Source organism: Amphiura filiformis, chromosome 19 (assembly GCF_039555335.1).
Source record: "Amphiura filiformis chromosome 19, Afil_fr2py, whole genome shotgun sequence".
Taxonomy (NCBI): domain Eukaryota; kingdom Metazoa; phylum Echinodermata; class Ophiuroidea; order Amphilepidida; family Amphiuridae; genus Amphiura; species Amphiura filiformis.
Window position 1 is genome coordinate 11,035,629 of NC_092646.1, and position 13,117 is coordinate 11,048,745.

Genomic DNA, 13,117 nt, shown 5'->3' on the forward strand with positions numbered 1-13,117 from the left:
CCACGTCACAGCGTTGCCCAGTATGCATGTTCATTCAAGCCCACAGTGCTTAGAGAACTTAAGGGGAAAAGGTTCATTTTGGCATAATTTGCAAGGGTAGCCAGGCAATTCTGCTAAGGCCTGCTAGGGCACCAAGGCAGTCACATGCTAAAGAATGTATCCAAAGTTACACATTTTGAGGGGCACCAAGGCAGAAGGCATGAGGCACCCAAGGCAATTGCCTTTTGGTGCCTCCGGTTTTTTTTTTCCTGAAGAACCTTTCCATCTCCTTATACCTTATATTTCAATATTTTCTACATTAAACCAGCATAACATTATTTTGAAGAAAAAAAGACAAAATTTGGTTTGACTGAGGCTTGCAATATTAGCACACTTTTGCAATGCACAATAATGATAAATCAATGTTACATGAATAATGCCCATAATGTATAGCCATAATGCTCATCAAAAGTTGCACTGGATTTATAGGCCTACATGGCTTGTGTGCTAATTGATGCTTTCTTGGTTGTCAAGCCTACACATGTGTAAACCCACCCCAACCGATGTAGTGTGGTTTTTGATAAATTTCATTTTAAGGGTTGTTGAAATTGTCAATTAGGGTTTACAAATTTGGAAACAAATTTGAAGGGTGGTGGCTACTGGCTAATAGGGGTTGGAGGACCCCCCCCACCAAAAAAATTGGCTGCAAAGAAGTCCTACATTGTACACTGGACTGTGCACATGAGCAACTTTGCTCATTCAACATTAATTGGGAGGGTCCACATTTACATAAATTATGTGCACTATACTAGCTGACAGTGTCCCCAAACAGTGGTGGCGCCATGGGAGGGGGGAGAATGCCCCAGACAGAACTCTTTCCTCCTGTTGCCCCTACCCCAGTAAAACCCAAAATTGCAAAAAATGTCCACTTTTTGTGGCAATTTTGCGCAAAATTAATTGATTTTGCCCCCCCACCCCAAGTTCACTCAAAAACAATTCCTGGCGCCCCCACTAGTCCTAAAGCTTTTGACAAGCATATGTAGATGTGTGGTTAAAAGCACAATGCATCATGGGAAGGTATTCTGCTGTGATTCTAGCCTCCTACATGTATACTCGTATAGTCGTATCGTGTCAAATCCTTGTTATATTATCAACCTCTTCAGCCTAGCCAGGTTAATATGAGCTGACAGTATAATCAAACCTTGTCATTATTACAGGTGCAGTCAAATAGAAACAGTCAAATGAAAAGCAATGCATCATGGGAAGACATCATATTCAGCTGTGATTCTAGCCTCCTATACTTGTATCGGTGTCAAACCCTTGTTATATTCTCAACCTCTTCAGCCTAGCCAGGTTAATATGAGCTGACAGGATAATCAAGCCTTGTCATTATTACAGGTGCAGTCACATAGAAATAGTCAAATGAAAAGCAATGCATCATGGGAAGGCATCATATTCAGCTGTGATTCTAGCCTCCTATACTTGTATCGGTGTCAAACCCTTGTTATATTCTCAACCTCTTCAGCCTAGCCAGGTTAATATGAGCTGACAGTATAATCAAGCCTTGTCATTATTACAGGTGCAGTCAAATAGAAACAGTCAAATGAAAAGCAATGCATCATGGGAAGACATCATATTCAGCTGTGATTCTAGCCTCCAATACTCAGATCGGTGTCAAACCCTTGTTATATTCTCAACCTCTTCAGCCTAGCCAGGTTAATATGAGCTGACAGGATAATCAAGCCTTGTCATTATTACAGGTGCAGTCACATAGAAATAGTCAAATGAAAAGCAATGCATCATGGGAAGGCATCATATTCAGCTGTGATTCTAGCCTCCTATACTTGTATCGGTGTCAAACCCTTGTTATATTCTCAACCTCTTCAGCCTAGCCAGGTTAATATGAGCTGACAGTATAATCAAGCCTTGTCATTATTACAGGTGCAGTCAAATAGAAACAGTCAAATGAAAAGCAATGCATCATGGGAAGACATCATATTCAGCTGTGATTCTAGCCTCCAATCCTCGTATCGGTGTCAAACCCTTGTTATATTCTCAACCTCTTCAGCCTAGCCAGGTTAATATGAGCTGACAGTATAATCAAGCCTTGTCATTATTACAGGTGCAGTCAAATAGAAACAGTCAAATGAAAAGCAATGCATCATGGGAAGGCATCATATTCAGCTGTGATTCTAGCCTCCAATACTCGTATCGGTGTCAAACCCTTGTTATATTCTCAACCTCTTCAGCCTAGCCAGGTTAATATGAACTGACAGTATAATCAAGCCTTGTCATTATTACAGGTGCAGTCAAATAGAAACAGTCAAATGAAAAGCAATGCATCATGGGAAGGCATCATATTCAGCTGTGATTCTAGCCTCCTACACGCGTATCGTCCTATATCTCCTGTTAAACCCTTGTTATATTCTCAACCTCTTCAGCCTAGCCAGGTTAATATGAACTGACAGTATAATCAAGCCTTGTCATTATTACAGGTGCAGTCAAATAGAAACAGTCAAATGAAAAGCAATGCATCATGGGAAGGCATCATATTCAGCTGTGATTCTAGCCTCCTATACTCGTATCGGTGTCAAACCCTTGTTATATTCTCAACCTCTTCAGCCTAGCCAGGTTAATATGAACTGACAGTATAATCAAGCCTTGTCATTATTACAGGTGCAGTCAAATAGAAATAGTCAAATGAAAAGCAATATATACGGGATGTATATTCCAGATGAGGTACTTTTTAAAACATACATTTCAATTTCTTATTCATTTTCAATAGTTAAAGGCCCATTCAGTGATTTGCTCATCCGGATGATCGTAAAAATCATCAAAATTCAGATTTCGTATACCTTTGTCATTGTCATAGATGTGCAGTCTGCTAACATAGCTGAAAGCCATGTAATGAAAGACAAAGTAAGACTTTTACATGAATCTGTAATATATACATTAGCTGCATGTATTTCAATGGGGCTTCAACTTTGTCAAAAATGTGTTTCCTTGTTATTTTTCATTTCCAAAATACACAATGACAGTTGTAACAACTTATCCTACACTTTTAAGCAATTTATAAACAACTTTTTTATACTTTTGCTGAGCTCACTGAATGGAACTTTAAACTTATGACAGGACTATGTACAACCTTGCCATCCTTTATTTGTATCATTCGCACTGTATTTTAAAAATAACCTTGGCACATACTCACATACTATATACTTGTGCTTTTATTTATTAGCATAAACAATACATTATCAATATTGTTGTTGTTATTATCATTATTATTATTATGTTATTATTATTATTTTTATTAGTTAGTAGTATTACTAAATAATTATTATTAGGGAGGCCCAAGCTTTCATAATTCCAAGGTTTTAAAAAGACCAACTTTAAGACATCAAAATATTATCATCTTTAAAAAAATATGTTTAATAGTCGTGTAAATTTTGATTTAACTGCTTGATAGCAGAACAGATGCTAACCTTAAAGGCTCCCTAACAAACCAGGACAGATTGGGACACAAAAGCAAAAAAAAAAAAAAGGGAAGGGGAGTAAATTAACAACCTACTGGTACTCTTTTGAAACTGAAAGTAATATAGTATGTATACGACTCTATACATGTGTGACAGCTGCTAAAAATATCTTTATTCGCTACAATACAAGTTCAGAACGAGAACGCACCCACCCAAAACCGTGACACCCTTTCTCTGGGCAGAGCAATCACAGTGTGTTGTGTTTATGGAATGGCATAGCTGGTATGAAATGAATTGCAATTGCTTATCAAAAGGGAATGCAAAGGGAATACACCAAAGGTAAGTACGATAACATACTCCCTTATAATCTAGAAAATACGCCATTTTTGAGGGTAAAAAATATGTGCGCCTAGTTTTTGAATTTGCACATTTTTAACAAAATGTGTGACTTTTCTCCCCAACAGTTCAAATATATGCAATATTAAAAATGTTTACTTTTTCTTCTATATTTTCTTCCAAATTTTATGACGGCATATTTTCTATACTTTTTAACATGGATTATGTTGCAGATCATTATGGATTCTTTGATTTTAGTGAAAACTTCAGGTTTTGGGAAAATGAGTAACTGAAAAATGGTTATTTTGGGCAAATCTTAAAATTCCCTGTTGGACCTAAAATGCACAATAGTACCCAAAATGCGCTAATTTTCGGCGTTTTTAGATCACACATTTTCCCTGTCCTTACCCTATCCATTTAAATTAGGCTATGACCTTCCACAACTAATATACCAATCCACTCAATAAACTGTGCACACCTAAAACATAAAAGCAATTCAATGGAACACACTTGTGGGATCCAAGTTATCCAATTTAATTTAATTCTGCTTAAGCTGAAATAATTTTGAGGATGCCTGAGGGTTAATAACAACAGATATGGGAAAGATCCACTTAAGGTGAACGTATGGACTTTAATTACAACTGTTATTTTCATTAGAAAGGTCACAGACCTTAATGATCCTAATGAATTAGTGCACAATAGTGGTGATCTTGCGCAACTAAAAAAACAAAAACAAAAAAACCCTGTTCTACGGGCCCAACCAACCCAGATTTACCTTTTCTGTCATATACCCAGCAAACTCAAAATGTTCTACAAAAAACTTTTCAATGTCAAGTTATATAAAGGGCATAAAATGTTTTAAGGGCTCTGATATGAAAGTTTCGACAGTATTTTTTATGGGACATGAGAGTGTTTGATGTGCGATCACATTGCATTCTGAATACGAAGAATGTCCTTCGCCATATGATACAAATTTTATAACTAATTATTAAAATGGATATTTAAAAAATTTCTGTATGTACATGTAGCTGGGATGAAAAGTCAATGATCAATTGAAAATTTTGACCTTTTATATTTAAGATATACATTTTTTCCCTCAAAGACAACTAATTTTGTTGGTGTTTTGGGGAACAAAATCCATATCTTCAATACGACAGGTCAAAATGTTCAATTTAATATCGTCAGCTTTTCATCCAAGTTACATACACATTAGATTTAGATAGTTTACTTTGAGTTTACTTTCAATGTTAAATATTAAAAATATCAATTTTTAATCATTTCCCATTAAAATGTGTATTATATCGCGAATTTCAAAAAATCAAATTTATATCAGAAGGACATTCTTCGCATTCAGAATGCAATTCGATATATCTGATGTGCTCTCATGTCCCCCCAAAATACTGTCCAAACGTTCATACCCCAGCCCTTAATAAAATTTATACATCTTGATGCAAATCATTTTAACTTGCAGTAATGTAAATGTTTTGACAAAATATTTTGCAAAATATCTTGCAAGATAACATTTTATTAACATTTTTGAAATGTGTTTTTTCATATAAAAATAAATGTTTTTAAAATGTGTCCATTACCTTTATATAACCTGACATGTAAATGTAAAACATTTTGACCAAAACAAAAGGTTTTTATCACATTTTATAATGTTTTTCCCCACATTCTTGTGTTTGCTGGGTAGTTGTACACATTGCATTTATACTACCAATTTTTGTACCAGAATCTCTGGTCAAAACTAATCATTTCATGCCAACAAACCTACTGTATGTACACATTTTATGAAAGCTTATAAAAATGTTCCAAGGGATCCAACTACATGCAACAATAGGATGATACTGGTCATGAAAACACTGTGATAATTACTGTATAATTAAATAGGAAAGAAAAACAGCAAGGTACCACGATGTGGTGAAACAAGTAAAATACAGGCTAGATGGTACACAGAGTGTCCAGAAAAAAAAACAGATTTAGGCATAGAAGTAAAGTTTGAAGCCAAAAATTACCAGTTCCAAGGCCCACACAGAAGTGTTAAACCTGCAAAAACAACAGGGATCAATGGGAATAAAAAAAAAAGTGCACTAGACACGATAAACCAAAATCCAAATTATAACTATTGATGGCCAAAATTGCCCATTCCAGAACCCACAGAATTGTCAGGAAAACAATGCAAAAGTACACTAGAAGTGATGGAAAGCACTATGCACATAAACAGATGTACACAAAATCAAACAGAAAAAAAAGAAGCAATTGTTTCAAGCAGATAAAACTGCCCTTGCTTGAGAAGTCTAGCTATAAATTTGCTCACTGATAGCTTCACATTCAAAATCTAGTCGGATTCGCTGAAGCATGACACTGTGTTAAGCAATGGAAGTTCAGAAGTAAACACAGCCGATCACGACAGGTGATCACATCAAAAATGTTGCTAAAATTGCATTTCAACAAAATTTTAGAAATTAGGCCCTTTACAAGTGATTCTTAGTTTCCTGTTTCCTGCCCGCATCCAAAGTAGAGAATTGCAAAATATTTAATTATTTTATTTATATTTTGGATTTTCTCTTTTAAAATAACTTTTAATGACTCCCATTTGCTACTTTCTGGCTTTGATCATATCAACTATTTTTGAATAATGATGAATAAACAAAGAACATAACTGTACCATTATGCATAAAATCAAACAGATAGTTGTAAAATAAAATGCATGTTCCTTGCCAAACGGGTTGATATAGGTTGCGACCACTTGTTTTAAAATAAAGAAAATAATAGATAATTAATAATTAAAAGTCACCCACATCCCTCGTTTCCAACCATGAAACAGGAAACTAAGAATCAATTGTGAAGGGCCTTAGCCTTAGGTCAATTTAAATCAAAAGATACAGTCGACTCATCTAAACATTGTAAATAACTTTCATCCAAATTTCAACATAAACACAACAAATAACATCTGGTGCAAAAATGTCACCGCTGTCCTAATCGAAAAGACAAAAGTATCAAATGTGTAACTATCATGCGCACATTATCAGGGTTCGAATTAGGCTGTGTCGCATCTAGCAGTTTGCTCCTTATTTTGAAGTATCTGCTACCCAATTTTGCATTTGTATAGCACTTTTTATAGTGCTTTAGTATATCACTATATGGAAGTATCATGATTATGATGAATTTTAAATTTTTAAACAAATTTGACCCCTGCACATTATATGCAAATTTGAAACTTGATTCTCGAGTACCGTACGGTACTTTTCTTACAAGTTACATGTATGATAAATGTCTAGTCAGTTATTTTGGTCGTTATTCGACTATCAGGTGGGCAAATTTAGCTGACTATCAACTGTGTTTAACTATATATAATCTAAGCTTAGTCAAGGTTTGCTTTTTGTACCGCTAAATCATGAAATAGTCATAGTCATGATAGTGTGGCGGCAGAATTAACATCTCTCGTACATACGTAAATACGACATACGTGTTGCAAATGTTGCCAACATGAAAGCAAAAAGCTTAGAACTTACTTACATGTAAGTACACAATTGACGATGCTATGCTTTAGAGGCACAAGACCTGTTAACATCACAGAAAAATGCTCTCAAAGGTTTACAGAGCGAAATATTATACTATAGTGCAGTTACTGCAGTATTAATACTTATTACTGTACTATCACACATGATCATCACCAGATGCAAATAATAGTCATATAACGCACCAAAAGATAAATGACTGACTATCATTGAGGACTGAGTTCCGCAGTTCACACTAGATTTGCACAGTCCTATATACGCCTGCACCTATGTATATTGAGGACTGGCTTACGCCATTTTGGATGTCAATGGAAATACACACTTAACGATTTGCGCCGGTTAGAAACTTGAAAAAAAATCTTTAAAATTTCATCAATGTATATAAGTGGTACCAAATCAGACAGCTTGCAAATTTAAGACTCGGTTGAAACAAAATTAAGGATCGAAAAGCATTTTAGTGTCCAAAAGGCAAAATTATCGCCAAAGTTCTGTCAAATCGGCACCCTTGCGAAGGGTTCAGAATTCAATCGTGAACGAAAATATCCGATCTTTGCGATCAAAAACACAAAATTACAACTTTAAACATACTATTGGCAAAAGACATTATTACCAAACAATACAGAATAGAAAATTTGACATCATTTTCTCAAAATATTGAAGAAATTTGCTCACTAGACATCGAAAAAGCACGCAATCCAATTCCCGCTCAAACGCTGGGAAACTGAAAGTGCGATAATCGACTATACTAAAATGCAGCAAACCTTTTACAGCGCGATCACCGTGATGTTGCAAATTCGGCGCTAACAACGCCAGACGGGCGACAGTTCATTCATAAATTTCATCTTAGCAGCCAATCAGAGACAAGTGCGTAACGCAGTATATACGCTGATGTATCCTTACAATACGCGCTCGTCAAAGGTTTTCTGCATTTTAGTATAGTCTACACCAGATGATGATAAGCTTAAATCGGGCAATGGCATGCATGCATACCTCACTTGCTTGAAACATCCACGCACTCCTCCTCATCCTTACTTCATTTACCAAAGCAGGCAAAGCACAGTCGATATATCTGTACTTACCACAGTTGTTTCCAAACATATAAACAATGTAAAAACTTACATCATCCATGTAACATTGTGTAAAAGTCACTCAAAGTTGCACACCTTTCGCCTAAATTCGTAAACAAACTGCATACCTTCACTGTTGTTGTTTTTGATGTGCCGACTGGTGCTGGGCGTTTCTGAAGTTCCAATCGGTTCCTATCGTTGTGAAAGCCTGTCGTTTACACGGGTATCAGCGTATGCAATTTTCGGTAAATCCATTATTTGTTCTAGGGTGTTGAAAAGTTCTGAAACTAAAGTCAATCTTGAGGGCAGCATGTAAATTGGCACATTCACAAATTTGGTATAATCATTTGGACTTAAATTATGATTTCATGTGGTAGCTTGTGGTACAATTTAAACAATCATTTTACATGAAATAACAAATGAAAGTTGCAATATCATATTCATTTTATATATCATCATAAATTTTTTGTGACCATCAAAACTTTTAGATAATTATAAATTGGTCTGAAAGATTTTGAGCTATGCCTTGGATGGCAGGTTGGCTGGTAGAAAGGGGGAAGCAATTGGCACACATTTATGAAACTGATGGCGACTTGTGCAAAATATCCTGCCTGCTACTACACTAGCGTGTCAAACCCAACTAAACCAAAATAATCTAACACATAAAACTTCTCCCTTCTCCATTAAAGGAAAATTAAATGTATCATCCGATATGTAATTTTATTTATTTCCCAGGTGCTATGCATGTGTGGACCGTTTTTATTTTGATGTTTTCGTTGGAGTGGAGTACTTACTTTAAATAGTACTGTAGCCTAGGCCATCAACATCACATTTCTAAGCTCACAATCTTTCTAAGTTATGGCACTGATTTGCAAATTGATTTGCAAATGTGGGTCTTGGACAGCATTATAGTATGATCCACATTCCAAACTTTATTTCTCTCACCGTTTTGTGTTATCATCATATGTACTAAAATTTGTGTAATTTTCTTTATGTGCCCTCAAATCAGAGAAAATAATTTACTGGGACCGGAGACTGTAAATTATGTCATCCAAGCAAGTTTTCATTTGCCAAAATGTAGACTTTTGGGGGGGAGAAATTGGCATTGATGTAAAAAAACAAACCAAAAACACCGTTAGTGGACTTTATGCCCTAAACGCACTTTGATGGCTCTTTTTAGCAGAAAATGGACCTTTTGTAAGTTTTCACAAACTTAGATCTTGCAGTGGCAGTAACAAATTTGGATAGATGACTCATAAAATGTTCAATTTCAGATTATTCTATTTTAGCCCAAAATTAAATTGCATTATTGAAATTTGAATTTGATGGAGTGTGTGCAAAAGCTCAAACATTTTTTTTGGGGGGGCTAAAAGAGAAGATAGGCCTAAACATGGCAACTGTTGCTTTAATTTTACTTCTTTTCGGGAGTTTCACATAGGATGTCTCCCATGGAAGAAAAAAAATTAGAGGGAATGCTAAAATTTATGGATGTATTTTAGGGAGACATAATTATATTGTGATTGTTCGATTTGTGTCAGTGTTGAGGGTAAATACTGGTGTTACAATTAAGCTCAATTATTTTGACCAAATGAAAGACCAGGAATTACAAATAAAAGTGCAATTCAAACGATTGATAATTTACATAGATATATACATGTAATTTAGCATAGGTAAAAAAGAATGAAGTCACTGTTAGTTTTGGTAGAGGGGAAGTGTATATGTGCAAAAAAAAAAAAAAATTTGGGGTAGTGAAATGTTGTTTTGAACTTTTACTGTGTAACTAATATTACAGACACATAATCAGAGAAAATAAAATTATCTACTTTGGCTGAGTGGCAATTTCTAAAATGTGTTGAAATAATGAAAATCTGTTAGCTTATAAAATTTAGAAAACCAAAATTTTGGTTTTTTACCTGTTTCAAAAATGTACTTTTAGAAATTCTTATAAATTTATTACGTAAATACATGGACTTCAAAGTTGCACAAATTCACCGGAGTACATTAGCAGGCCCGTACGCAGAGGATTTCATATGGGGGTGCTGATTTTGAAAAAGAGGACATTCTTCCCCAAAATTTGGACCTTTTTTTGTCAAAAAAGCGTAAAAAACTAAATTTGTGGAACTTTTGCATATCGCACCCCCCTGTGTACAGGCCTGGACATTAGGGTCTATCTATGGGGATTTTGTTCAAAGGGGGTCATTCAGTGTGGTCTCCAAGAAAATGGGGTCATTTGGAGTGGGAACACTAAAATTGGTTGTCATTGACACAATTTGGAATTTCTTCAAATATCCAGATAGTATTCTGGTATCGCCAAAATATTGGGGGGCATTCACTCAAAATGGGTGGATATGCAGCCACATTACAAAACACCATTTTCAACTGCCTCTCACATAATAACATTTTTTGTTTTGTTGTCACCCAATGACCACCCCCTTTCAAATAATTCTGAAGTAGGCTCGGGGGCCACTCCCATAATTATATTTGTATGCCATGGTCCTGTCACTAGACCCTTTTTGAAGCAAACTTCACGGTAATGACCCCCTTTTTTCAGCTTACACCCAATGACCTTATTTCTTTTTAGAAATTTACACCAAATCTGCAAATTGATGCACACATTTTGACATCAAAATTCCACATTTTCGCTGAGTTTTGCACATAACATTTTGCCCATTCGTAAAATTGCTATTATTTCCCAGACTGGGAAATGCCAGAAAAAACAGCCTTGGATAAAAAAAAATAACCAATACGTGCAGTATGGCTTTAAAGCTCTGTCATTTAGTAATTTCAACAATGGGCAAGGGATAATTTTCTGCTGCAGAAAATAGAAAATACTCTATTCATTAAAAGAAAATACTATATTCAGTAAAAGAAAATACGCACAAATGTTTCAATTTTGTTCAACAATTTGTTTTTATAATACAACTTTATTAAATAGTTTAAGAACTTTACAATGAGGTCAATAGATCTTTTAATAAAATTCAGCAATACTTCATTTCAAATGAAATTTTATCATACAATGTATTAAATTACTTAACAACATTCTACAGCTTACATTTCATGCAAGGCTTTAAATACATGAGGTAAATAAATTTGTTTTTGATATGATATAGGCCTATAGTGTGATTATTTTACCTTGGGAAATTCCACACAAATAAGCAAGACTATAATAGTACATACCAGTACCAGACTCTCTCTAGTAACGCATTGTTAAACCATTTCCACCCCAACCTTTTTCTGAACGTGACCCCATTTTATTGAAGTCTATTCACTCTATGACTCCATTTTAAAATTGAGTCACATCATTCACAATCCCATCTTAGGCCATTGTTTGGTTGCCCTTCCAAGACAAAAATGTCGAAGGTAGGTAGGTCTATCTTTTTTGTTTTGTCATGACTTCTTTCTCCATCTCCCCACCCCCATTTTGAAAAGGCTAGTATTGATAAATTTTGCATTTTGGACTGAATTTAAATGGAAATACTTCTTGTTTTAATCAAATATGCATTTAATAGATAAAACCAGTAAATAACAAATATAAACCTGTCCAAATTTAAGGTTTCTTTTGATTGAAAAAAAAAGTGATTGAGAAAAAAAGAAGAAAAAACTTGACCCAAGATTTCTATTTTTTTCGGTCGGTCGCTGAGGGCAAGAAAACATTTTTTTTGCCTTATCAATAAATAATCTTGCAAGTTGCAACCCCATGTTTTCAGCTTACCCCAGTGCCCAAATATGGGGTCACTTCCCACTTGTCAGAACTTCAGTCTGTACTCCAGCGCTTTGAGCAAATGCTAGTGATTTAAACCTGTGGCCAACAACCGACTCAACGTGAGTCAAGATACTATAGGCTCTCATGCTTCATAACTTACTAAATACAAGCTCAGAATGTCTTCAAACACCACCAAATATTGTGTACTGTTCAAACAATTTATTAGTGTAAATCAGCAATGCAAAATAGCAGATTATTGATCAGTTTTTAATACATGTGCGTGAATCGGCCAAGATATGCTGTTTTTGGTTCACACTATTTATATATTTTTGGAGTGGTTTGGGAGATAAAACTGATGGTATAAAAAATAAATTATGTATATACATACAATACTCCAGGGTTTAATTAGGTCAAGAAAGCCCTACCTGAAAATTGTCGCTTGGGAGGAAAAATGTGTCATGGTGGCCCCTGAACATGTTTTTTAAAGCAAACCTCCTATGTAACCTCTTGGCAGTTTTGAGTTTTAAACATGTTCAAGGGCTGCAAAGTGGTAATGGGGCGTTTTCCACACTGCTGCATTAAATTAATAGTTGCCAGATGTCATATGTTGAGATTGTACACATTATATAATGCAGACTTTTTTCAAAAATGTCTATAGGGCAGCTATATTAGCAGATAGGACCTTCTGTCTCTAGAGATTAACTTAGTAGTTCAATTGTCAATAACTGACGATATGTTTAATTCGAGACAGAATTAAAGACCAGTTTTCAAATATGATGCCCTGTCAACCAGACTGAGAAAATGCTGCATCACTGCTTGAGTCAGCAACTAATCTTTGCTGCGCCTTTAACCCTGATATCGACGCAAACTTGTCTTTTTGATTTGGTCTCGAGATTATACCTAATCAATGTGAAAAAATACAGCATTTGGAGCAATTGCGAATAGGGTGCTGCAACTCTACTAGTCTTATTACAGGTACCTGCCCCGACACTAAGCCCTAACCCTAAACTGTGTAAGCGAGGACTGGACTCCAAGTCT